Source organism: Protobothrops mucrosquamatus, unplaced genomic scaffold (genome assembly GCF_001527695.2).
Source record: "Protobothrops mucrosquamatus isolate PMUCROS unplaced genomic scaffold, P.Mucros_1.0 scaffold918, whole genome shotgun sequence".
Taxonomy (NCBI): Eukaryota; Metazoa; Chordata; class Lepidosauria; order Squamata; family Viperidae; genus Protobothrops; species Protobothrops mucrosquamatus.
Window position 1 is genome coordinate 240,100 of NW_015387169.1, and position 17,980 is coordinate 258,079.

The window sequence follows — 17,980 nt, forward strand, 5'->3', positions numbered from 1 at the left end:
GTTCCCTCACTATTTCCAGGATGGCTTCGCGGGCCACATGAAACCACTTCGCGGGCTGTATCCAGCCCCCGGGCCTTGTGTTTGACATGTCTGCTGTAGAGTAACACAGGACATTCATAAACATCCTTTAGCCACTTTGTAATTAATTAAGTGCAAGGTCCTCTGTCCAGGAATACAGCCTGGGAATGTCCTTCCTCTTTGAAAGAATGCCTAAAATAAATTCTTTTGCATCAGTGTGGTAAAGTAAAAGTACAGGAAATTTCACGGCCCAATACAAATGAAACTAGCAGCAGAGATCAAACAACAATGTCTTAAGAGATAGAAACGGCTTCTACCTCATACCAAAATGCTCTCTGAGGTAGAGCTAGCTGAGTCTTTCTGGGAGCAACTTACCATTAATGTGGAAGCCATTCCTATCATAGCCATCCTTCACCTGTCCACCATCAGAGGTATCCTGGGAAAGGCAAATTGAAATGGAGAAAATTTTAGGACCCTATTTTGAAGAAACAGTTTATTAGCAAGAGTGCTTCACTTCACAACTTCTCAAGCGTTCATCCTTCCCTGATGCTCCTTTATCTGCTGTTCTCTACTCAGTGATTTCCACATTCCCTGAAGCAGTTCTTGTCCTCCATTGGTTTCTGGAATGAATGTAATGTAAGTGCATTATTTAATTGTTTATATTGAATGAATTTAATTGGATATAATTAGACTAGTCCAAAAGTTAATTCTCTTTACATATGGTCCATTAAAAACAATTAAAAACAATGGGGTATTCACAGAATAGCAAAGGAGCTGTTCAAATACATCCTTTATTAAAATCTGACTACCTGCCCATATGACAGCAGATTTATTTTGCAGGGCATGAATGGTTTGGACAAAAAAACCTCAGATATCAACACAACATTTATTCAAACTCTTGAAATTTCTTCAGATATTTTAATAAAAAGCCCAATGCAGCAATTGCCTCATATCGCTTTTCCTTTTGTACTCATATTTTCCTAATGCACAAACATTTACCTTCCTATACATATTTTGTATGCAATTCATATACAATTATCACACACTATTACACAAAACACACTTCTACTTTTCTTTGTGTGTGAGGTTTCTGAATCCAACTTTCTCAAATATTCATATTTTTGTATGCACCTTTGGAGCCAATAAATATTTCAAGATGTATGTTGACAGACTCTTTGAATTATGTGCCTATCCATGCTGTGACAGATTGTGTTTCGGGAGATCCTGCCACTGCACTTGAAAAGAAATCCCTGACGTATTCCTTTTGCATCCCTATCTAGTCCAAGCCTAGAGTGTTACAGTGTCTGTCTAGTCTGCTTTGCACCAGAATTGTCAGATTTTTTACAAATTAACTGGTAGACTGTTGGGAATTTGCAGGTGATAATAATGAAGATGATGAGGGAATGGGATTAGAGCTCAGTAGAATAATTATGCCAAAGGCTGTCACATTAAATCTCAAGCACATCTTTCACACATTTTTACATAATGAGGCCACATATATTTCTGTCACTGATGCTTTTTGGTGAAAAATAAAAGTACAGTCATTTTGCCTCAACATTTGTCTTAAAAATATGTTTGAGCAACCATGATAAAAACCAACAGCAAAAGAGCATTCCCCACTAGGAGCATTATTTGACATAGCTATGTAATGTCCTATTGTCTTTTAACAGAGTTACTGAAATATAATCTATTTAAAACTTGCCTTACAAACCTTCCTGGTGGTATGCTTCTATTTAAACATTAAGCCCAATTTAAATACAAACATGCAGTTTTTCAGTTCTTTGGGAGCTATACGTGAAATCTGAAGTTACAATAAAGCTAGTTAATTCACACATAGGACAGATACCATGAATGTGAATTGTTGCACTTCCTCCTTGTATGTTAGTATGCTGCATATGCTTCCTAGTTGATGGGATCCTGGCCTGCAAGTTTAGATTAGTGATCCTAACTTGCATAGCTTACATAAAATAGCATGAGCCAAACTGAGCTTTGGTTCTACTTCTGGCATGACCAAAGTGAGCTGGAAATATGCAGTCCCTCTCTCTTAATCCAGGCAGCAGGAGATGACAAACCAAATTTTGTCTGGAAAACTGCAGGGACTAGTCCAGGCAGTTGCCAGGAATCAAACAATGACTTGAAGGACCCGCTCCTCCTTTAAAAAAGGATAATAAGAGGTCCAAAAGTCAGAATAGCATAGGTTGTAGGATAATATGGCCAAAAAGAATCAATCATTCAGAATGGGGCTGGAAGGGACCTTGGAGGTCCTCTAGTCCAACTCCCTGCTCAAAGAGGAGATCCTATACAGTTTGAGACAAGTGGCTGTCCAGTGATGAAGCACCCACAACTTCTGAAAGCAAGCTGTTCCACTGGTGAATTGAAAAAGAAGAAAAAAGTGACAGAGGGGTGAGTGAAAATAGAATGGCCTCGGGAAGAGAAAGTATGAATCTTTTTAGAAAATTTATTAGTTTTCCAACTGAGTGAGCAGGAGGTGGATGTAAAGAAAGCAGATATGAAAGCTGCTTGGAACAGAATCAAATGTGTGGAGCTCTGCTTATCAGAAATATGAGAAAGGATTCTGCATGGATGGTGCAGAAATGCATGTAAAGAAGATGATTTTTGTGCTACAAAAAAAAGATGAGGAAGAAAAATATTGTATAATGTGTACAAGAAAAAGTTGGTTGCAAATATAGAATAAGGACAGGTAAAGAATAAGAGAAATTGTACAGCAATTTTGATAGAAATAAAAATTGTTTTGAAATAGGTAAAAAGAGCTAAACAAAGAATCTTCAAACTTCAGTGGAATTAAAAAATAAAAATGACGAAACAGTTTGGAATTCAGTTGAAATGGGGAAAAGTTGAAACTGTCTAATGCTCTTAAAAAAAAACCTAATGCTTGTCTTTTTCCCCTGGTTGATCATATAAACACAGAATATTGACTGACTACTTCCTGCGATGCTGACCTCTAATGCTGTATCCTAAGTGGTTAATTGGAGATTCACGATGACTGTGGAAATGTTTACCACTTGTGGTATCTCTCTTACCACTGTGGTAAGTGGTCATAGAGAAGCTGATTATAAAGGAAAATAATCCTTCTTAACCACTATAGCACTTGCTTTCTTCAGGCTAACCACAATCATGTTTGGCCATTTACATTTCTCAAGAAGATTACTATTACAAAAAGCAAAGCAACACTAATGAGTACTTTAATATTTTATTATTTATATTACTATCCTGTAGGCATGCCTAAATATATAGTGCTTCACTAGCTTTTACCTTCTTTGTAGAAAATCAAGTCCTTAAATGTTTCTTGGTATTACTTGTTGGTACAGTCTTGTGGCCTACTTAAGCGACTATTTTAAGGACCTGCCAAATGCTGAATTTTGTTAATTTTATTTACTATGTACTCTGCTAAGTTTACATTTTTAAGCTGTTCTGTTCAAGACCCTTGTCCCAGATTCATTCAGTTTTAAATGCCTAGGAGACAATGATACCAGGAGGTCATAATACAAGCTGTTAAGCTAATCTTTAAAAACTTCATCTAGTAAGATTGCTTTCCTTTCCTTCCTTGATTTCATAAATTTTATTGTTTTTACATACTTAGGAAATGTCTTTTTACTCAGAATGTTTAATATATACATATTAATATTTACATAGTATCTCTGTAAAAATGCATAGGATCAGAATGCATGGATACTTGGCATTCCCCTTGTATTGAAAGGTTTGTGATATCTCTGCCTTTGTCTAGAACAAAGAAATCTTTGGTCATCTTACTTGTCCCCAACAATCAAATATATCTGAATAGTTATTTTACTAAACTTGTTCAGCAGCACTGTATAGAACTGCTTTTCTCATCACCACAACCTCCTCAGCTAAATCCATAATTAGTTTGCCCAGCATCAACCTGCAGATCTGCTCCCACTACCCAAACACTCACTTCCTCTCGTGAACTTCTGAAATCTCAGCCTATGGGACTGAGAGAATTAAGCATGCCTTTCCCACCAAGAGGGAACCCAAAGTGTAGTTACCAACTGTCCTTGACAGACAACTGGCAGATCCTGGGAGGGAAGGGGACCGGCTTCTGTCAGGTCTTCCCCTTTGAAAAGGAAGAAGGATGGGAAAATAGCTTAAAGCAGTGGTGGCGAACCTATGGCACGGGTGCCAGAGGCGGCAATCAGAGCCCTCTCTGTGGGCATGCGTGCTGTCGCCCCAGTTCTAGGCCTTCAGCTGGGTTTTATAAAACCTTTTCGCTTTAGGCCTCCACCACCATGTGCAAAAAAATAAAAAAGGTTCAATCAATCAATTTCAACTTCTTGTGGGAAAAAAAAGATCTTGCAAAGTTGGAATTGATTGACTGAACTTTTCAGTCCCACCCAGTCTGCCGTTACCACTGCAGCCAGGCCCACCCAATTGGCCACACCCAACCAATGGGCCACACCCACCCAGCACTTGACGATGCATAAGTGGGTTTTGGGTTGCAGTTTGGGCACTCAGTCTCTAAAAGGTTCGCCATCACTGGCTTAGAGCCTCTGAGTTGAGTGAGAGATGGTGCTTTGAAGCAGGAGGATACAAGCTCTGCTCTTTTGCTCTGAGATGGTTGTTCTAAGAAGGAAAATCAAGTCTTTTACTTTGGATCCCTGGAAACCTTTCTCCCAAGACTATGATTTTCTAATTTTCTGATGTCCTCCTCAAAGCAGCCTTTGCTGACTATCTAGCATTCTGAACGTATAAATGGGGTAGGCTTTGCCTTTCTGTGTTAACAGACTATCCTGCATCTCTTAACAATGAACTCAAGAAGATTACAACTTGCTAAGTCAAGGAATATGATCTACTGTAGAGGAATTTTTCTATCAAAGGCCAAATTTCTTCCCCACTGATATCTTTCTGTATGTATTTCTTATTTAAACTATACCACTTAAATCTTGGTTGTGTCTGGAATAAAGGTGGCTCTGATTGGTGTGCCTGCTACTTTCTGGAGTATGAGTCTAAAACCATAGCTTCACAGGGATGAAATTATAATTGTCTCTGAACTCCATGAGAAAACAGGGGGCCAGCTTTGACCCACAAAAGTAGTATTTCAACTGCCTGCTCATTCATCCATCTTTTTCTCCCTTTGGGTCTTTTCTCCTCTCTTTAGCAAAAACTAAGAGAGAAAATTTGAAACACGGCATGCTTTTTTCTGAAAGTATTTAGCCTCTTTCAGGTTTTTCTACATGTATTGTGGGATTCTAGAACTGATAAGATAAGAACTTCACTGCAATGAGATTTTTATGAAATCAGCCCGGGTTGCTTATAAAGTACTCACAAAACCAGCCCTAATTGAACTGATTAAACTTGAAACTTGTTACTTCTTTAACCAACACATGATTTAACAACTCTGTGACTAAATTAGTGGATCAGGGAGATGCTGTGGATATAGTATAAGATTTCAGTAAGGCATTTGACAAAGTAGACCACAACCTGCTGCTTAGTAAGCTAGAACAAGGTGGGATAGACAACATCACCACTAGATGGATTTGTAGCTGGCTGACAAACTGTACTCAACAAGTAGTCCTCAATGATACTACATCCACATGAAGAGAAGTAAGCAGTGGGGTACCACAAGATTCTGTCTTAGGCCCAGTACTCTTCAATATCTTCATTAATGACTTAGATGAAGAAATAGAAGGGGAACTCACCACATTTGCAGATGATACTAAACTGGCAGGAATAGCCAACACCCCAGAAGACAAGTTCAGGATCCAAAAAGATCTTGACAAACTTGAACAAAAATCCAACAAAATGAATTTTAATGTGGAGAAAATCAAAGTTTTACATTTAGGCAGGAAAAATCAAAGGTATAAGTACAGATTAAGCGAGACCTGGCTCAAAAACAGTAACTGTGAGAGGGATCTTGGAGTCCTAGTGGATGATCACTTGAATATGAGCCAGCAGTGTGCAGCAGCCGCCAAAAAAACTAATACAATCCTGGGGTGTATAAACAGAGGCATAGAATCAAGATCACATGAAATATTAGTACTGCTTTATAAAACCCTAGTGAGACCACACCTGGAATACTGCAACCAATTTTGGTCACCATACTACAAAAAAGATGTTGAGACTTTGGAAAAAGTTCAGAGAAGAGCAACTAAAATGGTCAAAGGTCTGGAAACAAAAACATATGAAGAATGACTGCAGGTCTTGGGTTTGGCTAGTTTAAAGAAAAGAAGAAATAGGGGTGACATGATAGAGTATTCCAGTATTTGAGGGGCTGCCACAAAGAAAAGGGGGTCAAATTATTCTCCAAAGCACCAGAGGCAGGATAAGAAACAATGGTTGGAAACTGACCAAAGAGAGAAACAACCTAGAATTAAGGAGAAACTTCCTAACAGTGAGGACAATTAACCAGTAGAACAGCTTGCCTTCAGAAATCATGGATGCTCCATCACTGGAGGTTTTTAAGAAGAGACTAGACAGTCACTTGTCTGAAATGGTAAAGGTTCTCCTGCTTGAGCAGGTGGCTGGACTAGAAAACCTCCAAGGTCCCTTTCAGCTCTAATCTAGTCTAGTCTAGTCTATTCTAGTCTAGTCTATTCTAGTCTAGTCTATTCTAGTCTAGTCTAGTCAACTCTGTAATAGAAATGATGGCATTAACTTTACTATAATTAGTTCTTTTTCTGTCTTTATGGGACCCACTTGAACTCTACTAACATTTGGTAAATTCACAAATGGGCATGGATTTTTTTTTCACTAAATTATAAATGACAAATATATTTAATTAAGAAGCAACTTTCGGAAGAAAAAAAAGTATGTTATTAAAATTGGTGCAGACAAATGGAGGAAATTGCTATATTGAGTCCCCCTACCACAATATGCAAATATTGCCACAGGTCCTAACCATTATGTTGGCTTATTTGTGTCCCTGGAAGCAAGCATGTTTTCAGATGAGAAGATCCAAGCAGGCCATCTTAGCCACTCTTTAAGCTAATCATCCACTTAGTATAACAGAGTTCTGGAGTAAAAATGTCTAAGACACTTCTGTTGTCTGATGGATATATTTTGACAGTGGTGGGATTCAGCCAGTTCGCACCACTTCGGCAGAACTAGTAGCTAATTTTTTGTTGCCAAGGCCCAGAATGGACTTCCAGAAGTGGCATCCACACAAAGAACCGGTTGTTCACATATCTGAATGCCACCACTGTATTTTGGTGCATTATTTTGAACCCTTAAATAAACAAAGAGTGTTTCTTTCTTTTTCTTTTTTCTTTTTGTATCATGAATGAAAATGCAGTGAAGGAAACAGCTGTTTCTTATAATCTCCTGAAAAGGCATATTCCTGAATCATTCACTACTTTATAGTGTACAGTGTATTGCAGTTACCATGAATATGAATGATACAGATCTAGGCAATCAGTCTTCAGGGAAATCTTTCATACTTTCAGAGAGCAGTAAATATTTGGATGGTTGCAGCCCTGTTGCAGTCGAGTAATAGTTTGAAGTATACTCATGTGACAAAGCTAAATATCCTGGGATTCTCACTATGCAAATCTTTATCTGAAGTTTTTCATTAGATGATCTTCTGTAGCAACAACAAAAGGAAAATCTGGCTTCTCAAAATTCTGGGTGGAAAAAGCAGAATATTGCATTTTTTTTTCTTACAACTATTCAAAGCTAATAAAGTAACCGTATAGAGCAGACATGTCAAACACAAGGCCCGGGGGCCAGATGCGGCCCGCAAAGTGGTTTCATGTGGCCCGCGAAGCCATCCTGGAAACAATGAGGGAACAGCCCCCGCTGCTTTGGCCCTGGCCCAGGCCGGCCAGGAGCCAATGTGGTGGCCATCTTGGCACTTGACCTGGTGGACCATGCCTTGGCACTTGCCCCGGTCCCACTCCCTTCTGCCAGAGACCCTCAGATCTGTCCCACTCCTGCCCAGGCCCCCACAGGCACCCTTGACGCGAATGATGTAGAACTGGTCACGCCCACCCAGTAGGCCATGCCCACCCAGTAGGCTGCACCCACTCTGGCCACCCCCACTGGGACCCCCAAGGTCAACCGCAATGCTGATGCTGCCCTCATGTACTCATTTAAAACTTGAAACCTAGAAATGTAGCAAGTTTACACAAATTATGTAGATATATAGAATTGAAAAGCTGAATCTCCTCTCAACAAGATCAGAGGATCAGATGGAAATATTATGCTAACAGAAAAAAAGTACCATAGATAAATTCCACTTGTAGAAACTGGAATGGAGATATACGACCTCTGTTGTGTAATCCACAATATGATGAATGGAATATTAAAAACTAGAAGAGCTTTTCCAAATGGTACAAAGGGAGCCATGTCTCTCATCTCTTGATGCTATAACACGTACAGCTGATGGGATTTCAATGCAGTCTCATAAAGATCGCGAAGCAGAAGACAAAATCTCCAGAGTGTTCATAAATAAATACACTACATAAATAAAGCATAGCATGGACCAAGGATCTGAGAAATATAAGTTTGCATATTTATTGAAAATAATCTATCTCTACAAATGCTACATTTGGTTTCAAAATATATATTTTTCCAATAAATTGTGAGATTTTCTTTGTGTGTGTGTGTGTGTGTGTGTGTGTATGGAGTGCATGCATTTCAAAAAATCATTTTGTAGCACTTTAATTAAATTCTCTGATCTGAAAATTTCTGAGAAAAGTAATATTAAGAATCCATTGTGCCCGACATTTAATTTTTCAGAAAGTATCATACTGTAATATATAGTTATTTTTAAAAAAGAACAAAGTGATAATGTAAATCGCATGAAGTGAGTGCTTATAATTTCTGAACTAATACATATATTTTAAAAATGGGAAAGAGTTTAAATTTGGGCATTTCTAAGATTGTTACAGTGAAAATAATGTTATATATGGAGTTTTTAGAAAGGGGGGGGAAGAGTAAGCCTAAGCCCACTCTGTATTGATTTTGGCCTGCACAAAATTCTATAGAGTAAAGATGTTGTGGAGCTTATAAATAAATAAGTTCTCCTCTGTTTCTTTGAAACTTAGCAAACTGACAAAACTCTGTCATGGCAATCAGGGTGTTCAAAAAGCAACAATGGTAGACAGGCCTGTGCAATTGAAGCCCCACTCCCTTTTTTTACATGTGTTGCACCATCTTGACTTTTGACACAGAAATATATACACAACCCATGATCACCCTACATGGCAATTCTTCCTCAAAAGATATACCGCAAGGCATTTATGTACTTCATCATGGTAGAGAACTGAGGAAGGGGTAGGTATGCCTCAAATCAGACCAATACTTAGTGGTGGGATTCAGCCAGTTCGCACCACTCCGGCAGAACCAGTAGCTAATTTTTTGTTGTCCAGGCCCAAAATGGACTTTCGGAAGCAGCATCCACACAGAGAACCCGGTTGTTCACATATTTGAATCCCACCACTGCCAATATTGATGATCATACCACAATTTTAGACAGTACTGATATCTAATCCCAGTATTTGCAGGGGGAGGGGCAAAATCCCCTCAGCTCTTTTCAATAAACTTTGCCACTATCTGGAAACAGCAAAATCTTTCCTATCCTTGAAGCCTTATCTGACCATTCCCAAGAGAATGCAGTCGGTTTGGCAAAGTTCTTGTAACCTAGGTGACAAATAGTAAAAATAATAATAATAATAATAATAATAATGATGATAAAGTTGGAAGGGACCTTGGAGGTCATCTAGTCCAACCCCCTGCTCAGGCAGGAAACCCTATACCATTTCGGACAAATGGCTGTCCAGTTTCTTCTTAAAAACTTCCAGTGTTGGCACATTCACCACTTCTGTAGGCAGGTTGTTCCACTGGTTAATTGTTCTAACTGTCAGGAAGTTTCTCCTTAGTTCTAGGTTGCTTCTCTCTTTGGTTGCTTCTTCTCCTGCCTTCAGGCGCTTTGGAAAATAGCTTGACTATAGCTTGACTCCCTCTTCTTTGTGGCAGCCCCTGAGATATTGGAACACTGCTATCATGTCCCCCCTCGTTCTTCTCTTCGTTAAATTAGACATACCCAATTCCAGCAGCCGTTCCTTATATGCTTTAGCCTCCAGTCCTCTAATCATCTTTGTTGCTCTTCTCTGTACTCTTTCTAGATTCTCAACAACTTTTTTACATCGCGGTGACCAAAACTGGATGCAGTATTCCAAGTGTGGCCTTACCAAGGCATTGTAAAGTGGTATTAATACTTCACGTGATCTTGATTCTATCCCTCTGTTAATGCAGCCTATCACTTGTGTTGGCTTTTTTGGCAGCTGCAGCACACTGCTGGCTCATATTTAAATGATTGTCCACTAGGACTCCGAGATCCCTCTCACAGTTACTATTATTGAGCAAGGTACCCCCTATACTATACCTGTACATTTGGTTTTTCTTGCCTAAATGTAGAACCTTACTTTTTTCACCATTGAATTTCATTTTGTTAAATAGCGCCTAATGTTCAAATCTATCAAGATCCTTCTGTATCCTAAGCCTGTCTTCTGGAGTGTTGGCTATTCCTACCAGCTTGGTGTCGTCTGCAAATTTGATGAGTTCCCCATCTATCCCCTCGTCCAGATCATTGATGAAGATGTTGAAGAGCACTGGGCCTAGAACAGAGCCCTGGGGCACCCCACTACACACTTCTGCCTAAGATTGTCCACAAGTAGTTTGGGTTGTTTGTGGCTGACAGGTTCCTATTTCATATATGTATTGTTAAGATAGGATCAATTTCAGAGAACAGCTAGCCTGATAATTTCTCATGGAATATACTACTGAAGAAAGATTGTTGTACTTTCTGAGTAAAAAATCTATTTCAGGTTCTTTCTCCAGAGATCTATGAAATTCTTGAGGCCAAATGCGTTTCAGAAAATCATATTTGGACACTTTCTATCAGAGCACAGGTAGGACCAGCAATGACATTTCTGCATTTTTGTTTTCTCCTTCGTTAAAAGATCAACTGCCAAGTTTGTTATCCCAGCAATTCCAAATCAGTTGTAAAACTTCAGGCTTGTAGGAACAACCCAGCAAGTTGCTCAACCATTCCTAATCTTAAAGTGTTTGAAATAAAGAAGCAAAATCAGAGTGAAATAATTTAGTCACACAGATAATTTGTTTACTTTAATTTATGCAAATCACAGCCTATTGGAGATTTCCAGCAGATTAAATAAAAACTCCTCTCTTCCTCATTCTGATCCTCTTCAGTGCAATGAATGTTTCCCACCATAGGAACTCCTACTGCTGCAAAATTAAAATTCTCTCGCAAAAGAATGAAGTTACTGGTACTTTTATTTATGAAGAAAATGTAACTCAAAAAACTCTACATTGACTTCTTTGATATTTGGGGAGCTTCAACCCTGCCTAATTCTACCCATCTTCATATTGCATCTCATACAAATAAAAATGCAGCTGTTTGTAATTTTTCTTCTGCACTACATTATGGGAAAACATAGTAACAATTTTTTTCTCTCATCTTGTGTTAATGAAAATCTTCTGGACTATACTAACTACATTGCAACCTGAAATGCTTCTGGCCAATGAATTCTAAAACTTGGGTTGTCTTTGTTTACACTCCAAATGTACTTGGTAAATTCTTCTGGGCACATTAAATCACCTGTTTTGAGATCAACTGTTTGTAAAATTAACTATTGAATACAGGAAAGGAACAGATAATTAGGTTGCTCCCTGTAAATTGACCTGCCTTACTGTATTATATATCAAGTGTTTATTACAAATTTGCAGGGATTACCTCCCTCCCCCCACCAAGTTGTAATACTGACACAAAGAATAAGGGTGTATTAAAATGTTCAGCTACATTATCCTGTGATATAACAATATCTTCAAGAAGAAATATGTTGTCTTCAGTAGCCAAAGCAATATTCTGCAGTGAAGTCAGGATGTGGGTCCGAGATCAGTATTTCTAAGGCCACCATAGGTATTAAGGCATCAGACATTCCCACTGATATGAAGAATGCTCAAGGACAGAATGGGCAAAACAGAGGTCTGGATTTATGAATTGGAATGTTCTGAGTGTTGAGCTGCTGATTGGCATGGAATCTCTTTCAAATTATGGTCTTGAAATGGAAGACAGTTTGAGAATCACCAGGAGTCGATTCTTTTGTGAAATGACAGGAAACTCCATTCAGCTCTGGTATACAGAACAAACATCCTGGACCCAGAGTTAGGGTGTTTTATTTTATTTTTATTTTTGTAGAGAGACTGGTTGATAGGTCTTAAAGTTTGCTAAAACAAAATGCACAAGCAAATTAGATTCTGCAAGCCTGAAATCTGTGGGGCCCCTGATCTAGTGAGGTCTGAAATAAATCTGAAGCTTCTATCTTCGTTGCACAGCTGAGAACAAAATGGAGGTTTTCAAGAAGTAAGTATATATTTGTACAACACTAAATAGAACTTCTGGGATTAAGAATAAATGGCTGCTTTGTCAAAATATAATGCTGTTTGGTTAATCCCTCCTGAGGATGGCTTGGGGGCCAATCTGTAGTTAGAACAATGCAGGGAAATCTAGGCAGTGTGAAAAAATGAAATTGAGTAAAAATATTTGCCTCCTTTCAGATTTTATGAATTTTTACAAATATTTTCTACTGAATGTCAACAGAGATTTATGTAGGCCCTACAGGTACATGAAGGGAACCAATAACAATGTTAGCCTCTTCAGTTATATTATAAAACAAGTAGTTCTGCACAGTGCTTTTTTTCAACAACAAAAAAAGGTGTCGGAACTCACACACGTCATACAACCAGCCTTGCCTACCCTACAAGGTTCCATCCAAAAAAGGTGCCAGAACTCCGTTCTGGGCATTCTATGAGGAAAAAAAGCCCTGGTTCTGCATACAATATATCAATTGAAAAAGTAATCACCCCTCTCGTGCAATCAATTCAATTTTCAGGGATAATAAGGTCATGTTTGGTCCAGCTCTGCCCTCTATAAACCTCACTACAGAGATTCTAGAGATCAAAAGATAATTTTGAAGACCTTTGAAAAAGTAGTTGGTAACTCTTGGTCTGGAAAATTTACAAAATGATTTCTGAAACTCTGGAGTTGCAGTGACCACAGAATAATCAACTTTTCCTCACTTCAGTCTTAAACTGCTTGTTTTCCACATATAATCTGATTGCATATGAAGCCAGTTTAAGAAATTCCTTTCTGGATTTCAATCTCTTCCTGCAATTCTTCACCCAGCTTGAATTAGTAGAATATATGATAATTTTACAATTTTTTTCTGCCACATGAGCTGGAAAAGGATGCATAAGTTGCTCAGAGTCACTTTGTAGGCTGAGATGGGCTGCATGTAAATTTAATAAAATAAAATAAATAAAAAAGCAAGTCCACTCTTTCATCAGTAAACTTGTTTTTTTTTAAAAAAAAAAATCCCTGCTTTTCACTGGGGAATTTCATTTGAAAAGTGGCTTTGGAGGGAAGTGACTGAAAGTGCCTAGTAGCCAATTGGAGAAATGTTGCTTGCTTTCAATTGAATTAAGTGTTGAAGGTGAACCAGAAAACACTGCTTGAGCAGACACAGATTTAAAACCACATAGACAGACAGACAGACACACACACACACACAAAACCCACTGCTTTTGACAAACAGCAGAAAAAAACAGGCACAGTTGCCTTCCTGGTGTACTGGGGGTGCAATTCCAGCTTTTGAGCCTTGTCAAAAAACCCATACTTGTGTTGTGGCAAGCTAGTCATGTGCATCGGGCCACACTCTTGAAGATTTGAGACAACAGTGAATCTTACCAAGAGTGGCTGCCCTGTCAAAATCATTCCAAGGACAGAGCATGAAATGGTCCAGAAAGTTGCAAAGAAGCGTAGAACAACACTCAGGGATCTGTAGTCTAAAGTCAATGTTCATAATGTTACCATCAGAAAAGCACTAGGTAAAAATGGGATTCACAGGAAAACAGCAACCTAGAAGTCATTGCTTACTAAGAAAAATACTGGTGCCTGTTTGTAGATTGCTAAAAAGCACCTGGATGACCACCTAGACTTCATCCATTATATGGGGAGAAGGCTAAATGCTAATTTTTAAGGAGAATAGAATAGAATAGAATAGAATAGAATAGAATAGAATAGAATAGAATAGAATAGTTTGTCACTTTAAATGTACGCTAATCAGCATAAATTAAAATGAAATTTCGTTGCATTCAGCTCTCAAAGGGTAACCACCTCCAATATACACTACATAAACATGACAAAAGATTATGCATATACCCACATACACACATATATATGACACAGAGAAATGCAGTGTTTATACAGTATCTGGCAGAAATCAAACACTGTGTTCCTCAATAAGAACCTCATACCAGTTGTGAGTTGTGGAGGTAGTAGTGTCATGGTTTGAAGATGCTGTGCTGCTTCAAGAACTGGACAACTTGGAGTTACTAAGGTAAAGAAAGCACAAATTCTGGTTTGTATCAAGGAATTGTACACAACAATATTAAGCCCTCTGTGTATTCACTGAAACTAAAGTGGGCAATGGAATAAGATAATGAACCCAAGTATACAAACAAGTCCACCGGAGAATGGAAGAAGATGTTCAAGGTTCAGAGTCAAAGTCTAAATCTATACTCCATAGAAAAATTTTGACAGGACCTGAAATGAACAGTTTAGGGCAGAAGGCCCTCAACTGATGTTGGAGTGAAATACTTTGCCATAAAGAAGTGGGCCAAAATTTCCCAGTCAGTTGTGTGAGAGCCAATTTATCAAGTACAGGAAGTCTCAGGATAGTTAACTGAAGTGAAAAATATACTACCTGTTACTGACCCTACAGGACAATTACTTTTTCACACTGGCATATCATTGGATGACTTCTTTATAAAACCAACATTACACTTTGTTTTTATTTGTTTACCTAGACTTCTTGTCTACATCCCTAGGACCCAGTCATAGCTCAAGTAACAAAAGAATTAAAAAAAAACCTAGAAAAATAAAGAGGCAAATGCTTTTAATGGCATATTAGCATTATAGAAACCCAGTAGCATCTGGTAGTAAGAAATAAGTGCTTAGAGGTTCCAATGGGTCACTTGCAACAAATTCAATTTAAATATGCATGAGCCTCTAATTGCATCTTCTTCTCATTTCCATAATCTTATCACCAATTACTCTGTAAATTTTATCTATAAAAACTCAGCATTTGAAACACAAACTAACATTATATTTATAATGCTTCATCCACTTCAACCAATCCTTATCTTTCTTCTTACCCTTTACCTATTTTCTTCCATAGAGGGGTTAACTTTTTGACACAAAGAGGGAACCAAAGAAATAGACTAAAATTGAGAGAGATCATAGAGACAGATGAGAAAAGAAAAGGCTGAAGTTCAGGACATTGTCAATGGCACAGGACTAGAGGGAGACAAAAATGTTTTGATGCTCCTCCAATTAGCTTGGCCTATGATGGCTACTTGATGTTGCTAAGAAAAAGTGAATGATAAAATCAACACACATGCCCAAAAGGAAGACAGGATAAAAAAAGGATAATGATTTGTTTTAACTAAACAAACATGCATCTAATGGTATAGATGTAATTATAAAATAATTTATAATTTAAATAGTAATAGTAATACAAACATTTAGCTGTGGGGTGGGAGACAATGATGCTTGGAGAATCTGCTGGGTCTTGTTGTCCATACTGACTGATTATTTATGTGGCTACCCATCTCACAGAAATGACTCTGGGCAGTAGATTCAAAAACTGTACCAATTAAAAAGAATAACCCATGATGCCTGAGGCAATAATATGGTCCAGTCCCAAAATTCTCATCTACCAAAGAGCTTACCTAATCTGACCCAAAGGCCTGGAGAAACAGCCAGGTCTTCAGAGCCTTATGAAATGGTGGCAAGGTCAGGGTCATCTGGATTTCTGGGGATGGTGCTCCACAAGGTAGGCACTGTCACAGAAATAGACACAACTGGTCAATTTCAAGTCCTGTTTCCTGGTTATTTTCAATGGACTGGATTGGGTGACCTTCCGGATATACGGTAAGATTCTTTCAAATAGAGGACTGTCCTCTGTAGAGTAGAACATATAGTCATCATAGTGGACAGCATCCAAAAACAGAACACCCTGGATGAAATGGGAAAGATCCAGAGCTGAGGGGATAATCATAATTACTCAGTCCTAACTTTTTTTTTTTTAGTCAAAGTGTCTATTAGATCATCCCCATTCCCAGCAGTTATTCAAAACAACCCTTGCTGTTTTCATAATTGGATGTGCCTCTCCTTCACCATGGTAAATGCTTGGCATCGGTAATAGTTCGAGGCCACTCCACTAGGTCAACCTGTATTAATTATCTTAAGTCTGCAAAGTCCCACATAATAGCATCAATGGTGGTGCAAGAAAGAATGGCTCTTTATTGAAGTCCGTGGTTGCTGGGGAGCTTCCAATTAAAATGTATCCTTTCTGAAATATGGAATGCCGAAGCTGGAGGGGGAGGTGTTTATTTATTTAGGTCTGGGATATCTGAGCTCTCAGACTCCCTCCGTAAGAAGAACTTGCAAGCATGTAGAATACTTGGGAGACTTCGCTGTGAGAGCACCATTAAAAGCACACCGCTAGACTTTCATTGCTGACGTTCTGTTTGTAAGTCTTATCAGCAGCAGCTACTTAAAGGGCTGTGTTGCAGTGGATATGGCTGAGTAGAGAAATCTCTGGGGCATTCCCTTTTCCATTAGTGGGTCTTGAGAGGCTTATATAGTAGCAGACAGCAGCAGCAGTCCTCTGACTGGCTGGGTCTAGCAAGATCAGAAAGTATAGGGAGCTACCATAGAGATACAGATACCGCCAAGCTATTCTTTCTTACAGTGAGTGAAAATAATTTGCACTATATCCAACTGATCTATCACTACATTCTGCCTTGACAGCACTCTACAGACCTGAAGACAGCAGACACAGTACCTTCTTCAGGCCTAGTACTACTTAGGAAATATCTAAGGCAGTCAAATAGAAGTGCATAAGGTTGGTTCTACTGCTATTGTGAGCATCTTACAGAATTCAGAATAAAAAGAATTGGAAGGGACCGTGGAGTTCATCTAGTCCAACCCCCTGAGCAGACAAGAAACCTTATACCATTTCAGACAAATGGTTATCCAATCTTTTCTTAAAAACTTCCAATGTTGGAGCATTCACAATTTCTGAGGGCAAGTTGTTCCACTGATCTTGCAATCATTCTGTTGCCAGTCATGTACTTGAACATGTCTATCTGAACAAGCAGTTGTAAGCAGGTCATTGCATTGTTCAGATATGCACATTTTTCCCATCTGGAAGCATCTTATTTTCCCTTAAAAGAGTTGCTAACTTTGCAGCATCCACCTATACTAGTAGCATTTTTATTTTTATTTTGCAGAAGCCTTTCTCACCACCTGTCATCCTCCCTTCTTTATTCTATTCATCAATTTCAACTCTGTGAAACTTCCTTTCAACTTCTTTCTCCCTTTGCTTATTCTGAATCTCCTATTTTGTAGCCTTTTCAAGTTTCTTCTTTTTGTTCTCCACTCCTTTTCAAATTTTGCAAACACAGCAAAATTAAAAGAAAAGAAAAAGAAAAACAATTGCTGGTCCAGCCAGTGCATGCCTAGCAGTTTTGAAATACCAAGACCATGATGGCTATAACCCTATACCAATTTAACTTGGAATGATTCTGACTTAACTCAGTTAATACTTACATCCTTGTCAACATGTATAATTTATTTATTTTATTTATTTATTTATTTATTTCATTTATACCCCGCCCTTCTCCTGGAGGACTCAGGGTGGCTTACAGCCAGTTTAAAACAATCCCACATAAATACCAAATACAAATCTAAAATAATTAAAAATAAATATTTGAATTGGCCGCTCTATTAAAATTTTGTTAAAACCAATTAAAATACCCCTAGGCCAGTCCTGCCTGCTGAAACAGCCAAGTCTTGAGGGCGCGGCGGAAGGAGGGGAGATCCGGAATCACCCGGATC